The 13,399-nt window shown below is 39.2% G+C and overlaps 1 protein-coding gene and 1 long non-coding RNA gene across 5 annotated transcripts in view; one reads left to right on the top strand and one right to left on the bottom strand.

The window, feature by feature from the left end:
• DIAPH2 (diaphanous related formin 2) overlaps positions 1-13,399 on the bottom strand; it is a 914,723-nt gene that overhangs the window by 70,238 nt on the left and 831,086 nt on the right. The window lies entirely within an intron of this gene.
• Positions 12,720-13,399, top strand: part of LOC134757924 (uncharacterized) — a 61,087-nt gene continuing 60,407 nt past the window's right edge. The window contains exon 1 of the long non-coding RNA XR_010132532.1: positions 12,720-12,789. This is a non-coding gene — a long non-coding RNA (uncharacterized lncRNA). The remainder of the gene's footprint in view (positions 12,790-13,399) is intronic.

Raw genomic sequence — 13,399 nt, 5'->3', positions numbered from 1 at the left:
TGTGTTGCAAATTGTATTCCATAAATGCAATTGTCTAGTTCATTTGGAATGCTATAACAAAATACCATAGACTGGGTAACTTGTAAACAACGGAAATTTATTTCTCACAGTTCTGGCAGCTGGGACGTCTAATATCATGGTGCCAGCAGGGTCTGGTGAGGGCCTGCTTCCTCATAGACTGCACCTTCTCGCTGTGCCCTCACATGGTGGAAGGGGCAAACAAGCTCCCTCAGGCCTCTTCTGTAAGGGCACTAATTCCATTCATGAGGGCAGAGCCTTCATGACCTAATCAACTCCCAAAGGCCTCACCTTCTAATACAATCACAATGGAGGGTAGACTTCAACATACGAATTCTGGGGAGGCACATTTAGACCAAAACAGCAATATTTAATTGTGTTTCATAAATGAACACAAAGGCAGTATGAAAGTGGTTCGTTGATGAAACAAGTGATCATGAAGAACATTCTTGGATCATCTCTAAAACTATTACCAAAGACAATGTTGTACTTCGTCTTCCATTTTAAACTATCTGTGTTTTGTCCGATAATAAGAATTATAAAACATAACATGTTTTCTTTTCTGTATTGGCTTCCAGTAAGCTCAGAGCTAAATTTAATGCTCAATAATAGTAACTAGCCTTAATTTACATATTTGGAATAATTGTGTAAAAGTTTTCCTCTAACTTTTAATTTAACTTTAATGGGCCTTTGTTGTAAACCACCTGAAATCTTTCTGGGAAGTAGATGAAGGATAGATTAGGATGTAATCAACATGTATCTGTGTTCTATCTAAATAGAGAAGGAAAACATTTATGTAAGTGGAAATTAGAAGATATTTTAAAATCATGATATGAAAAAATCATTAGAAATAAATCATCTTTGAGTAATTATTTCCACAAAAGCACTGTTATTGTGTGGGAGAAGTTATAACTACTAACTAGATGTGGAACACAAAAAGCAATATAGAATGTAAAATTCAGTGCCTTCAGCCATCACTGAGACTACACAGCAACAGGAAATTTAAAGAAAAATATGATAAAACATTTTTGAAAATGCAACATTTGGAAATGCTTTGAAGTTGCACAATTTTAACAGTTCTTTTAAAAAAACATAGCCTGTACATACATCAAAAATCTTCTTTATTTCAATTGGAAAAGATGAAGAAGAAAAGAAGGTCTAAGAATAGCAAAGATTAAAGTAAAATGAAATAACATTCTTGTTATCCAGATTTGGTAGGTGAATTTTTTTATTCACTTTTAGAATGGAACATTGGGAGAAAGCAGGGGGGTAGGGAATGAATGTATGGAAAGAACAAAAACAGTTTAAGGGGCCAGATGCTGTGGCTCACGCCTGTAATCCCAGCACTTTGGGAGGCCGAGGCGGGTGGATCATGAGGTCAGGAGTTCAAGACCAGCCTGGCCAAGATGGTGAAAACCCGTCTCTACTAAAAGTACAAAAATTACAGTGCGCCTGTAATGCCAGCTACTCGGGAGGCTGAGGCAGGAGAATCGCTTGACCCTGGGGGGCGGAGGTGAGCCGAGATCGCGCCATTGCACTCCAGCCTGGGTGACAGAGCGAGACTCCATCTCAAAAAAAATAAAAATAAAAAATAAAAATAAATAAAAAATAACAGTTTAAGAGACTACAGAAAAATAACAAATAAGCTATTTGACAAAGACTGACAGATGGATATCTGGGCCACCACTGAAACAGTAACCTCTGTTGAAAATTACAGGCATTCTTATCAATCAGAGTCACAAGTATACTTCATCTTCTTAGGTATACTGAGGGCTATGCATGGACTACTATTCCTTTAAACACTTAAAAACCATTTTAAAGATATCTAAGCATTTTTAAAGAAAAGAGAGAACTGGTGAATATGACACGTGGTAATAACTGTCTTTTAGCCTATTTTTGTAGATCCAGGTGACTTACAATATGAGGAAAATAATAATTTGAGGAAAATAACCCATAAATGTGAATTTTTTTTGAAACAGATGTTTTCAATGCAACGGAGGACATGACTAACAATACAATGAATCTCTTTTAAAAGTAAGAGATCTCTGAGGGGAAAAAAAATCACCTTCATTTATCAATCTTGTAAAATATTATTTTCATTTATTGGGTTGTTTAAATAGGGGCATATCTGAATACCACTGTGAGCAAAAACGAAGCAACCTGGTCAAGCTTGGGCACCTGAAATTGCAGTCATCAAAATACACTATTCAGAATGTTCAGTTACTTTTTACAGGTATCAAACAATGTATAGCCAACTCTCAATTATACAGGCTATTAGAGAGAAAGGGTGGTTTGGCTAATTTAAAACAGCAAACAATCCAGAAATTCTTTATGTAGATTTGGAAAACCATTTGAAATCCAAAATTGCCTTTGAGATATGAGTCACCATCCAGGAACATTAGAAACTGAGCTGGAATCGGGAATCCTGAGAACAGATTAAAGTCTTCTCATGGATTGTCAAGGCTTTATTATTCTTGTTTCTAGAATTGGGGGAGCTAGAAGGTATGCAGCTATTATCCTCAACTACAGAGAAAACATTAAGAATAGGAAGGGCCCTGGAGGAATTTCTTGGAAAATCCCATATTTTCTCATTGAGGAGTTTCCCTGCTCATTCAAGGACTAAAGCTATACTCACTTGCGCTCTAATACACAGAATCTAATCCATAGAGAAGTTCATGGCTTGAGAAGCTTTCTAGATTAAATAGACACTACTGAGAGAAAACTAGATGGAAAAAACTATATATATATACACGCATATATATATACACACACAAACATATATATACACACACATATATATATATACACATACACACACACATACATACATATATATATGCTATTAGAAGGACATTTTTAAAAATTTTGGAACATGTTTTTCAGTAGGGATTAATAAAATGTCAAGCTCTTCTGGGGATTCTTCCCCATCCTGATTTTTCAACATAATCCTATGCTATTAGTTTATCTCCTCTAGTTTTACAGCTACGTGTAAATGAAGCTGCTGACTTTGGATCTATATGAGAAATATAAAAATCAAGAACTCACTGTTTATGTAAGTTTATCTCATACCGCCAGCTCTGCTTACCAAAAATAAGAAAGAACAGAACAAAATAAAATGGCCTACTAGCCACTTAAAATCCATGCCATGTTCCATGGCAGTGAGCAGGACTTCTCATCCATTTAAAGTTTGAGAAGAGCTTGATAGTATTCTGGCCCCAAGCCTTCTGCTCATTTGATTTGCCATACAAGATTGCATTCCCAGTGCCAAGGGCAGCAGGAATTGGCCCAACGCTACAGTGCTATTCATTTTCAGAGCCACCTGATTTTGCAGGTGAGTAGTTATATCTCCATAGAGTTCTACTTCTATGACTAACATCTTGCTCATCCTGTAACAGACACCTATTCTGGGGTCTGATGAACATCAGCATTGGGAGGTTTAACTCAGCGTTTGGCTTTGTATAACACGATTTTGCTGGTTCTGACATCAGCCATATGTCCAACTTTGGAAAAATTACATTTTTGCCTGTAGGGTTTCCTTTAATAAAAGCAGGGCTAGAGGAATGTGAAGATGATGTTTGTAAATAGATTTTTTAAAATCATAAAAGCTATTGGTTTCTGAGAAACTCTAAGAATATGTGTGACTAAAGCCTTAGCTGGTCAATGTTTTAAGCTTCTCAGGTGAGATCAATAGGCTTAAATTTTTATTAGTAATACAAGTTAATAACAATTTATTAAAATGCTATTGTATTTCACCACAAATTCCTTGCATACATTTTTTTAAAAGCTGGGAAAAACTATCATCACTTTATCTAGAAAGATGACTTTTTTCCCTCCCTTTAGGTTCTGTCAATGATTCTCAGCCTTACAGGTGAGAGTGACATAAATTATAGATTATTGCCATGCTTTGTGAAAGTTGTGAGAGGCATAGTTTGAAGCGCTCATCTTTATTATTTCATTGATAAGAAAAATACAGAAATCGAGATAGGCTGTTGAGGTCTGTAAATAATTTTTTTCCTTAAACCATCACCTGTATAAAAATGACAACAGAATTAGACTTGCTGTCTGACCACAATGAATAAATAAAATTATCCAGTTCAAATGCTCTGTAATGATTTCTTGCATGTTACTGTGAACTACCATAGTGATATGTGTTTGAATGGGGACTCTGGTAGAAGCAGTGTTGAAGCAATGCAAAAATTAACTCGAAAAAAACCTGTGAGGTCCATCACTATGGACTCCATCACTATGTGAGGTGACAGGTTAATTAGCTTGATTGTAGAAATCATTCCACAATGTATATGCATATAAAAATATCATGCTGTACACCTTGAATATACATAATTTGCCAATTATACCTCGATAAAGATAAAAAAAGACGTGGGATTGCTTCTAATTCTGCATTATTATGAATGAGTAAAAAAGAAGATAAAAGAAAAAAACAGGCCAGATACAGTGGCGCATGCCTGTAGTCCCAGCTACTCAGGAGGCTGAGGCAGGAGGATCACTTGAGCCAAGGTTGCAGTGAACCATGACTGCACCATTGCCCTCCAGCCTGGACAACAGAGCAAGACCTTATCCTGAAAAACAGAAACAAAACCAAAAACCAACTAGTAAGAAATTCAACGGGAAATAGCCACAGGTATAATCAGACAATTATCTGAAAAGAGATGACACAATATCTCTAGGATAAACAAGCTGCCTTGCCTCCTCTGTGAAGACTTTTTGGAGTATCACAAACTATAGTGATCTTGTCCTTCTCTGAGGTACTATTGCCACAGAGCCTATTTTTTGCACTAAAAATGTAAACATGTGATGTGATAATGAATTTAGATTATTTTGAAAATTCTAGGATATATGAAACCTATAGAACATCATTTTGGTACATATTTGTTTTTGCATATAATTCCTTTATTTTTTATAAGTCTTGATTACCCAAGTAAACAGAGCAAGCTTTCTACATTTATATTTCCCACAGTACTAAGCACATAGTATTTCTTCAGTAAATACCTATTGATGGAGTACATTCATGGCCTTATGGCTTATTTTTTTATTTATTTTTTTTTTGAGATGGTGTCTCGCTCTGTCGCTGAGGCTGGAATGCAGTGGCGCGATCTCGGCTCACTGCAACCTCCACCTTCCGGGTTCCAGCGATTCTCCTGCCTCAGCCTCTTGAGTAGCTAGGACTACAGTAGGCGTGTGCCACCACGCCCAGCTAATTTTTGTATTTTTAGTAGAGATGGGGTTTCACCATACTGGTCAGGCTGATCTCGAACTCCTGACCTTGTGATCCGCCCGCCTCTGCCTCCCAGTGTGCTAGGATTACAGGCATGAGCCATGGTGCCTGGCCTTATGGCTTATTTTATATGTTTATTATTATGAGTATAATCCTTCAGATGTAGAATACACTGATCTACCAGCTTTTCAGAGTGAGAAGTCCCTTGTTTTGCTACTGATGGGGTTCAAGACCCGCTACCAACAGTATGTCACCTTGGCATTTGATAAAATAGCAGAAGCAAGGTGACTCTCACCTTCCCCTTGCCCTTCTCTCTTGAAGCAGGCCATAAAACCTTCGTTCCAGAGGTACCCCCAAACCCCACATTCAGAGGAAAGGAACATCCTTATCTCTGAAGATACAAGGACACAGAAAAGAATCAGAAAACACAGGCCTTGTTAAGTCCCCCACACTTTATTATTATTAGATCATATCCCCTTTGTCCAATCATATTTCTCCACTACTCTCCACTTCTTCATCAAACCTAAGCATAAGAATACACAGGTTTGGGTTCCTGAGCCAAGATGGCCGAATAGGAACAGCTCCCGTCTACAGCTCCCAGCGTGAGCGACGCAGAAGATGGGTGATTTCTGCATTTCCATCTGAGGTACCGGGTTCATCTCACTAGGGAGTGCCAGACAGTGGGCGGAGGACAGTGGGTGCGCACACCGTGCGCGAGCTGAAGCAGGGCGAGGCATTGCCTCACTTGGGAAGCGCAAGGGGTCAGGGAGTTCCCTTTCCTGGTCAAAGAAAGGGGTGATGGACGGCACCTGGAAAATCAGGTCACTCCCACCCGAATACTGCGCTTTTCCGACGGGCTTAGGAAATGGCGCACCAGGAGATTATATCCCGCACATGGCTCGGAGGGTCCTACGCCCATGGAGTCTTGCTGATTGCTAGCACAGCAGTCTGAGATCAAACTGCAAGGTGGCAGCGAGGCTGGGGGAGGGGCGCCCGCCGTTGCCCAGGCTCGCTTAGGTAAACAAAGCAGCCAGGAAGCTCCAACTGGGTGGAGCCCACCACAGCTCAAGGAGGCCTGCCTGCCTCTATAGGCTCCACCTCTGGGGGCAGGGCACAGACAAACAAAAAGACAGCAGTAACCTCTGCAGACTTAAATGTCCCTGTCTGACAGCTTTGAAGAGAGCAGTGGTTCTCCCAGCACACAGCTGGAGATCTGAGAACGGGCAGAATGCCTCCTCAAGTGGGTCCCTGACCCCTGATCGCTGAGCAGCCTAACTGGGAGGCACCCCCCAGTAGGGGCAGACTGACACCTCACACGGCCGGGTACTCCTCTGAGACAAAACTTCCAGAGGAACGATCAGACAGCAGCATTCGCGGTTCATGAAAATCCGCGGTTCTGCAGACACCGCTGCTGATACTCAGGCAAACAGGGTATGGAGTGGACCTCTAGCAAACTCCAACAGACCTGCAGCTGAGGGTCCTGTCTGTTAGAAGGAAAACTAACAGACAGAAAGGACATCCACACCAAAAACCCATCTGTACATCACCATCATCAAAGATCAAAAGTAGATAAAACCACAAAGATGGGGAAAAAACAGAGCAGAAAAACTGGAAACTCTAAAAAGCAGAGCACCTCTCCTCCTCCAAAGGAACGCAGTTCCTCACCAGCAAAGGAACAAAGCTGGACAGAGAATGACTTTGGCGAGTTGAGAGAAGAAGGCTTCAGACGATCAAACTACTCCGAGCTACAGGAGGAAATTCAAACCAAAGGCAAAGAAGTTGAAAACTTTGAAAAAAATTTAGATGAATGTATAACTAGAATAACCAATACAGAGAAGTGCTTAAAGGAGCTGATGGAGCTGAAAGCCAAGGCTCGAGAACTACGTGAAGAATGCAGAAATCTCAGGAGCTGATGCGATCAACTGGAAGAAAGGGTATCAATGATGGAAGATGAAATGAATGAAATGAAGCGAGAAGGGAAGTTTAGAGAAAAAAGAATAAAAAGAAATGAACAAAGCCTCCAAGAAATATGGGACTATGTGAAAAGACCATATCTGCGTCTGATTGGTGTACCTGAAAGTGACGGGGAGAATGGAACCAAGTTGGAAAACACTCTGCAGGATATTATCCAGGAGAACTTCCCCAATCTAGCAAGGCAGGCCAACGTTCAGATTCAGGAAATACGGAGAACGCCACAAAGATACTCCTCGAGAAGAGCAACTCCAAGACACATAATTGTCAGATTCACCAAAGTTGAAATGAAGGAAAAAATGTTAAGGGCAGCCAGAGAGAAAGGTCGGGTTACCCACAAAGGGAAGCCCATCAGACTAACAGCAGATCTCTCAGCAGAAACTCTACAAGCCAGAAGAGAGTGGGGGCCAATATTCAACATTCTTAAAGAAAAGAATTTTCAACCCAGAATTTCATATCCAGCCAAACTAAGCTTCATAAGTGAAGGAGAAATAAAATACTTTACAGACAAGCAAATGCTGGGAGATTTTGTGACCACCAGGCCTGCCCTAAAAGAGCTCCTGAAGGAAGCACTAAACATGGAAAGGAACAACCGGTACCAGCCGCTGCAAAATCATGCCAAAATGTAAAGACCATCGAGACTAGGAAGAAACTGCATCAATTAACGAGCAAAATAACCAGCTAACATCATAATGACAGGATCAAATTCACACATAAGAATATTAACTTTAAATGTAAATGGACTAAATGCTCCAACTAAAAGACACAGACTGGCAAAATGGATAAAGAGTCAAGACCCATCAGTGTGCTGTATTCAGGAAACCCATCGCACATGCAGAGACACACATAGGCTCAAAATAAAAGGATGGAGGAAGATCTACCAAGCAAATGGAAAACAAAAAAAGGCAGGGGTTGCAATCCTAGTCTCTGATAAAACAGACTTTAAACCAACAAAGATAAAAAGAGACAAAGAAGGCCATTACATGATGGTAAAGGGATCAATTCAACAAGAACAGCTAACTATCCTAAATATATATGCACCCAATACAGGAGCACCCAGATTCATAAAGCAAGTCCTGAGTGGCCTATAAAGAGACTTAGACTCCCACACAATAATAATGGGAGACTTTAACACCCCACTGTCAACATTAGACAGATCAACGAGACAGAAAGTTAACAAGCATACCCAGGAATTGAACTCAGCTCTGCACCAAGCGGACCTAATAGACATCTACAGAACTCTCCACCCCAAATCAACAGAATATACATTTTTTTCAGCACCACACCACACCTATTCCAAAAATTGACCACACAGTTGGAAGTAAAGCTCTCCTCAGCAAATGTAAAAGAACAGAAATTATAACAAACTGTTATATTATAACAAACTAGAACTCAGGATTAAGAAACTCACTCAAAACCGCTCAACTACATGGAAACCGAACAACCTGCTCCTGAATGACTACTGGGTACATAACGAAATGAAGGCAGAAATAAAGATGTTCTTTGAAACCAACGAGAACAAAGACACAACATACCAGAATCTCTGGGATGCATTCAAAGCACTGTGTAGAGGGAAATTTATAGCACTAAATGCCCACAAGAGAAAGCAGGAAAGATGCAAAATTGACACCCTAACATCACAATTAAGAGAACTAGAAAAGCAAGAGCAAACACATTCAAAAGCTAGCAGAAGGCAAGAAATAACTAAAATCAGAGCAGAACTGAAGGAAATAGAGACACAAAAACCCTTCAAAAAATTAATGAATCCAGGAGCTGGTTTTTTAAAGGGATCAACAAAATTGATAGACCACTAGCAAGACTAATAAAGAAGAAAAGAGAGAAGAATAAAATAGACACAATAAAAAATGATAAAGGGGATATCACCACCGATCCCACAGAAATACAAACTACCATCAGAGAATACTACTAACAACTCTACGCAAATAAACTAGAAAATCTTGAAGAAATGGATAAATTCCTCGACATATACACCCTCCCAAGACTAAACCAGGAAGAAGTTGAATCTCTGAGTAGACCAATAAGAGTCTCTGAAATTGTGGCAATAATCAACAGCTTACCAACCAAAAAGAGTCCAGGACCAGATAGATTCACAGCCGAATTCTAGCAGAGGTACAAGGAGGAACTGATACCATTCCTTCTGAAACTATTCCAATCAACAGAAAAAGAGGGAATCCTCCCTAACTCATTTTATGAGGCCAGCATTGTCCTGATACCAAAGCCTGGCAGAGACACAACAAAAAAAGAGAATTTTAGACCAATATCCTTGATGAACATTGATGCAAAAATCCTCTATAAAATACTGGCAAACCGAATCCAGCAGCACATCAAAAAGCTTATCCACCATGATCAAGTGGGCTTCATCCCTGGGATGCAAGGCTGGTTCAATATACACAAATCAATAAATGTAATCCAGCATATAAACAGAACCAAAGACAAAAACCACATGATTATCTCAATACATGCAGAAAAGGCCTTTGATAAAATTCAACAACTCCTTCAGGCTAAAAACTCTCAGTAAATTAGGTATTGATAGGACATATCTCAAAACAATAAGAGCTATCTATGACAAACCCACAGCCAATATCATACTGAATGGGCAAAAACTGGAAGCATTCCCTTTGAAAACTGGCACAAGACAGGGATGCCCTCTCTCACCACTCCTATTCAACATAGTCTTGGAAGTTCTGGCCAGGGCAATTAGGCAGGAGAAGGAAATAAAGGGTATTCAATTAGGAAAAGAGGAAGCCAAGTTGTCCCTGTTTGCAGATGACATGATTGTATATCTAGAAAACCCCATTGTCTCAGCCCAAAATCTCCTTAAGCTGATAAGCAACTTCAGCAAAGTCTCAGGATACAAAATCAATGTACAAAAATGACAAGCATTCTTATACACCAATAACAGACAAACAGAGAGCCAAATCATGAGTGAACTCCCATTCACAATTGCTTCAAAGAGAATAAAATACCTAGGAATCCAACTTACAAGGGATGTGAAGGACCTCTTCAAGGAGAACTACAAACCACTGCTCAATGAAATAAAAGAGGATACAAACAAATGGAAGAACATTCCATGCTCATGGGTAGGAAGAATCAATATCATGAAAATGGCCATACTTCCCAAGGTAATTTATAGATTCAATGCCATCCCCATCAAGCTACCAATGACTTTCTTCACAGAATTGGAAAAAACTACTTTAAAGTTCATATGGAACCAAAAAAGAGCCCACATTGCCAAGACAATCCTAAGCCAAAAGAACAAAGCTGGAGGCATCATGCTACCTGACTTCAAACTATACTACAAGGCTACAGTAACCAAAACAGCATGGTACTGGTACCAAAACAGAGATATAGACCAATGGAACAGAACAGAGCCCTCAGAAATAATGCCGCTTATCTACAACTATCTGATCTTTGACAAACCTGAGAAAAACAAGCAATGGGGAAAGGATTCCCTATTTAATAAATGGTGCTGGGAAAACTGGCTAGCCATATGGAGAAAGCTCAAACTGGATCCCTTCCTTACACCTTAAACAAAAATTAATTGAACATGGATTAAAGACTTAAACGTTAGACCTAAAACCATAAAAACCCTAGAAGAAAACCTAGGCATTACCATTCAGGACATAGGCATGGGCAAGGACTTCATGTCTAAAACACCAAAAGCAATGGCAACAAAAGCCAAAATTGACAAATGAGATGTAATTAAACTAAAGAGCTTCTGCACAGCAAAAGAAACTACCATCAGAGTGAACAGGCAACCTACAGAATGGGAGAAAATTTTCACAATCTACTCATCTGACAAAGGGCTAATATCCAGAATCTACAATGAACTCAAACAAATTTACAAGAAAAAAACAAACAACCCCATCAAAAAGTGGGCAAAGGATATGAACAGACACTTCTCAAAAGAAGACATTTATGCAGCCAAAAGACACATGAAAAAATGCTCATCATCACTGGCCATCAGAGAAATGCAAATCAAAACCACTATGAGATACCATCTCACACCAGTTAGAATGGAGATCATTAAAAAGTCAGGAAACAACAGGTGCTGGAGAGGATGTGGAGAAATAGGAACACTTTTACACTGTTGGTGGGACTGTAAACTAGTTCAACCCTTGTGGAAGTCAGTGTGGCGATTCCTCAGGGATCTAGAAGTAGAAATACCATTTGATCCAGCCATCCCATTACTGGGTATATACCCAAAGGATTATAAATCATGCTGCTATAAAGACACATGCACACGTATGTTTATTGTGGCAGTATTCACAATAGCAAAGACTTGGAACCAAGCCAAATGTCCAACAATGATAGACTGGATTAAGAAAATGTGGCACATATACACCATGGAATACTATGCAGCCATAAAAAATGATGAGTTCATGTCCTTTGCAGGGACATGGATGAAATTGGAAATAATCATTCTCAGTAAACTATCGTAAGGACAAAAAACCAAACACCGCATGTTCTCACTCATAGATGGGAACTGAACAACGAGAACACATGGACACAGGAAGGGGAACATCACACTCTGGGGACTGTTGTGGGGTGGGGGGAGCAGGGAGGGATAGCATTAGGCGATATACCTAATGCTAAATGATGAGTTAATGGGTGCAGCACACCAGCATGGCACATGTATACCTATGTAACTAACCTGCACATTGTGCACATGTACCCTAAAACTTAAAGTATAATAATAATAAAAGTTCCTAATAGTAAAAAAAAAAAAAAAAAAAAAAGAAACATGAATGCCAATTAAAAAAAAAAAAAAAAGAATACACAGGTTTTCCTGTTTCTTTGGGTCTTTATTTCCTAATGAAGTTTCCTGTGTCACATAAAATTTACGTATATTAAATAAATTTGGGCTGGGCACAGTGGCTTACGCCTGTAATCCCAGCACTTTGGGAGGCCAAGGTGGGTGGATCACCTGAGGTCAGGAGTTCAACACCAGCTTCGTCAACATGGTGAAACTCCATCTCTACTAAAAATACAAAAATTAGCCAGGCATGGTGGTGCACATCTGTAATCCCAGCTACTCAGGAGGCTGAGGCAGGAGAATTGCTTGAACCTGGGAGGCGGAGGTTGCAGTGAGCCAAGATTGCACCACTGCACTCCAGCCTCAGCGACAGAGCGAGACTCCATCTCAAAAAATAATAAATCAATAAATCAATAAATAAATAAATAAATAAATAAATAAATTTGTATGCTTTTCTCTTGGTAATCGGGTAATCTGTTTTTTTTTTGTTGTTGTTATTGTTGTTGTTAAGGGGCCCTAGCTATGAACCTAAGATGGGAAGAAAAGATATTTCTTTCTCCCTATACTACATAAGAGAAATAGTTAGACTCAAGCTGGTATTACGAAAGACTGTTTTGTAGAGAAAGAAGTCCTGTGCCAAATCAGATTTAACAAATGTTGCTTTTTCATCATTACTCAGCATTCTAGCCTCCTTCAAAGGAAAGCTCTGTAAATTAGAAACTTTGATGGATATGAGTTATCTGCATTCAGAGAACAAAGCCATGCTTTCCTATGTTTGTCACTTCATAATGTAAGTAATGACTTCATACGTACTAACCACAGATATTAGGGAATGAGGGTGGGCTGGTGGTGGGGAGAAATGCAATTAAAAAGACAGCACCTGTAGGTTTGCTGGCATAACTCTCAGTTTTACAGAATTCCTAACAATGTAAATTAGGCAGGTCTATTAAAATTTCTATCCATTCTCTATACTAGATGTGTAATCTCATTAGTCTTGACAAAGGTCAAGAATCTGAAAGTAAATCAGCACATACAGTAGTATGTTTCAATTTCCTTCATTTATAATTAAGATTCTCCATTACTGCATTTTAAACTCTCAGTTTATCAACCCTAAATCTATGCAAGGAATAAGAAATGAGCAGTTCCTTAATAAAGCAAAGTATTTAGACTAATAGCAGTGTAGTATCTAAGAGGCAGTGTATAGTCTATGAGGAGTAAGGGCAGCCTAGATTAAAAGACCAGTGGAAATAAATAAAAGGTCATGTCATTTTTTTTTTAGATCTCACATCTCATTTACTTCTAATTTTGAATATTTAAAAGATAAAGGACAGTACAGGAAATTGCTTGCTGGTAATGATGGTTTGGTGTGGGGATAGATGGGTGTTAGAACAGATAACTTA

The sequence above is a fragment of the Gorilla gorilla genome, chromosome X (assembly GCF_029281585.2).
Source record: "Gorilla gorilla gorilla isolate KB3781 chromosome X, NHGRI_mGorGor1-v2.1_pri, whole genome shotgun sequence".
Classification (NCBI taxonomy): domain Eukaryota; kingdom Metazoa; phylum Chordata; class Mammalia; order Primates; family Hominidae; genus Gorilla; species Gorilla gorilla.
Note: the sequence above shows the minus strand (reverse complement) of the source record. Positions and strands in the feature narration are given on the sequence as shown.